The sequence below is a fragment of the Zootoca vivipara genome, chromosome 6 (assembly GCF_963506605.1).
Source record: "Zootoca vivipara chromosome 6, rZooViv1.1, whole genome shotgun sequence".
Taxonomy (NCBI): domain Eukaryota; kingdom Metazoa; phylum Chordata; class Lepidosauria; order Squamata; family Lacertidae; genus Zootoca; species Zootoca vivipara.
The window spans coordinates 42537825-42541554 of record NC_083281.1 but is presented as its reverse complement, the minus strand read 5'-3'; positions in this window follow the sequence as shown (position 1 = coordinate 42541554).

Sequence of the window (3730 nt, the reverse complement as noted above, 5' to 3'; positions counted from 1 at the left end):
GAACAAAGGGCCAAACTCCACCTTCTCCTTCCCGCAGGAAATGTGATTCACCTCCCAAACCCCACCCACTCTGGAGTTCCTTGCTCCAGCCTTCCTGACTTGCTCCCCAGGTATGTCAGCTTGACTTAACATGCTCAGACTCCAGTGGCTCGTCTGATCTAAACTTCCCACCCTGCCCCCCACTGCATGCTTTTCACTGCAAGAGTTTTGCTATTTATTTCTCTTCCTCCCACCTGCAAAACTTTTGAGACAGAAAACATGGCTTTGAAAAGCTCATGTGCATTCCAAAATAGAATCAGGAGTGTCATTCCAGAGCAGTAACTTGAATATCTTTTGATCAGCCCTGCATTTCAAGGTGCCCAAACTTGCAATTCCGGATGTCACAAATTCAAAGGCAGCAGAGTCAGGTGCACAACAATCTTTCTGCGTGTCTATTCTTAGGGCCATTGGCTTCTTGAATTCACTTTGCTATAGTGCCACCACCATTTGCCAGACAAAAATACACACACAGCAATTTGTAGTTCTTATAGGAGACTACGCAGCCAGCACTGCTCTCACAGAAGCCACTTGGCCTCATCCCTCACACACTCTGGAAAGCCGAACCACAATGCCCACCTTCCAACCTCTAGAAGTGCTTTAGAGTCAGAATTTCTTTGTGATGATTCAGGCAATTTGGTTATTGTAGCACCTTGCACATTTCGTTTCATGCATGTTCTGATTCCCTGGTTTCAAATATTTATGCAACTGTGCTTAGAAGAAACTGCGTATTTACTACTCTTTCCCTGTGTTTGTTGTAAAACATTTGAAAATAATAGCTTTTAAAAGTTAATATGTTTACCAAGAGATACAGGAAGTGTGAGGAGCAAGCAGGCGCACAAACATCTGGTGCTCTTCTAAGGCAATGTGAGCCATACCACTAACAGCAAATGTGCTCTGGTAGTTTCCTAAGGCTGGCTGGCTGGCTAGCTATCTAATTTTATATCACCCTCCATCTGAAGATCTCAGGGCACTTCGCAGCATAAAAATACAATATAAAAACACAAAATACATAATAAAAACAAAAACAACCCAATACCTCCCCCCCAAACTTAAAGGGATGTTTATTAGCCAAATACTTGGTTAAGACTTCTCTTTGTCAACCAACTGGCTCCCAGTATGTTTCCGAGCACAATTCAAAGTGTTGGTGCTGACCTGTAAACTGCCTTGGCCCAGGCAGATACCAGGCAGAGGGCCTTCTTGGTAGTGGCGCTCACCCTGTGGAATGCCCTCCCACTAGAGGTCAAAGAGAACAACAATTACCAGACCTTTAGAAGGCATCTCAAGGCAGCCCTGTTTAGGGAAGTTTTTAATGTTTGATGTTTTGTTGTGTTTTTAATATTCTGTTTGGAGCTGCCCAGAGTGGCTGGGGAAACCCAGCCAGATGGGCAAGGTATATGTATTCATTTGTTTGTTTGTTTGTTTGTTGTTGTTGTTGTTAGAACCTGAACTCGTCTGCTCTGTCTGTATGTCTCTTTTACCCAATTTCAAACTGAGGTGAGTGAAGAGAGAGCAAACCACTTAGGAACATATAGGACATATAGGAAGCTGCCTTATATAGAATCAGAATATAGGGCCAGCTAACTCAGCGTTGTCAGCAGTGACCGGCTCTCCAGGTTTCAAACAAGGGAAATTTCCCTACACCACCTGAAAATGCAATGGGTTGAAACTAGGATCTTCTGCATGCAAGCATGTGCTCTGCCACTGAACTACCCCCTTTGCTTTCTTCCTTTGCTGCTGGCTTTTAGCTTTCCCATCTCATTCACCAATAGGAGAGTCTGGCTTGCACTGCAGATTCTGGGATAATACAGTGGTACCTCCGGTTGCGGACGAGATCTGCTCCAGAGCTCCGGTCGGATGCTGAGGATTCTGCAACCGGAGGGTCTGCTTCTGCGCGTGCTACGGTAGACTGCTTCTGCGCATGCGTGTGCGGCAAAACCCAGGGAAATACTTCCGGGTTTGCCGAATTTGCATCCTGAAGGATATGCAACCAGGGGTGTGTGTATCCAGAGGTACCACTGTACTATCAATGCCCACCAGCTAAGTACCTCCAGCTATTAAGCTGCAACAGAAACCTCAAGAGGTTGCCAATTTTTCACATCACGCAACAGAGACAGAACAGACTCATAGAGCTGGGAAGGACCAAAATGCCTAGTTCCAAGTGTCATCCATTCCCCAAGGTCTCCCTTAGATCTCCAGGCAATCCAAATCACAAGCAGAGAAATTTCAGGTACTCGCGGAGGCCATTTCAGAGGACTCAATAGAGCAAGTGAAGCTGCCTTGCAAGAAAAATGAAAGCACACCATCACCACATGCACATCCTGGTATCAACCAGTCTGGGCTAGAGCGAGATTCCTTCTTAAACACAAGGTAATCAGTGTTTCAATAGGATTTTTTGGCAGGAGCTGCTGAAGGTCAATGGTATTTTGACATTACACTCAGGGAGTCTCCAAATTTCCCACATCCATATTTATAATGTTAATACCATGTTCAGAGGCTACTCACTACCATTCAGCAGCAGAGAAGGGGGGGGGGGAGAGATGAGACTACAGGGCCGCTCTGTCCACTCTGCTTGAAGATTAGCTCCATCAGGCTCCTTCTTCAGCCATTATCTACAGCAACCATTCCACCAGGCTGTAGAAGTGAGACGAGACTGTGGAGCCCCTCAACCAGCATTACTGGAAGACAAGCAACTTTTGGTTCCTCTTCTTGAAATATTTTCATTTTAGCTGGCCAGTTAAAGGAATAAATAGCACCTGAGTTTACTTTTTTCCATCCTCCTTTCCAGTCCGTTTTCCTTTTGAGTCGTGTATTGAGATTGCAAGCCTGGGGGCAGGGACTAACATTTGTTAACTGCTCTGGGAGCCTTTTTGGGGTGAAGAGCAGGATAAAAAAGATTTAACACAGAATCATTCTCTGTCATGTGAACTTCCTAGAATGATTTGGCCACCACTGTGGGAGATAGATATGAACTGGTCCAGCAGTACAGATCCTGTGTCTTATTTTCTCACCACCCATAGGCCTGCTATCAGTATTCCAGCTGTGTGTGGGTTTTTTGAGAACTTTCATTGTAACTTTTGTATTATCTTCTACATGCCACCATCACTGGTATGTCAGGGACACATAGCCAATTATTCACATCACCAGTATCCTAAACTGACAGTCATTCATTACTAGGTTCAACTCAGATAGCACCCCATCCATTTCTGTACAGGACTACCAAAATGGTGCTGCTCTGTACTGCTGCTCCTTCTCTTTCTAATTTTAGAATGGAGCAGTAATGACAGCTATTTCCTCTCCTTGATTGCACTTGTTTTAACTGCTCTGCTCCAGAGCTCATTAAGGAGAAAAATGCTGAAATATTTAGAAATTCAAACAGCAGTTTAACAGTTGGGCATCTTGTATAAGGCTACAAGAATAGAAGTGTAGGAAAATTTGGCTGTAAAGTGCTTCAGTCATGAATTTTGTATTGTGGAGGCAGCATTCACAACTAGCCCTTGAACTGTAGTGCAAGGAGGATGCAGGCTTCAGGCCGGGTGCAGGTGTCTTGTCCTGTGCACACAAAACTTTGTATACCAGATACCAGAAACTGCCCAGGCAAAGAGAATGGGTTTTGGTTACTGAACAGTGTACTGTACAGTATTGCTGAACAATGTCAGAGCAAGTACATGGTACTGGATCCTCAGAATGAAAG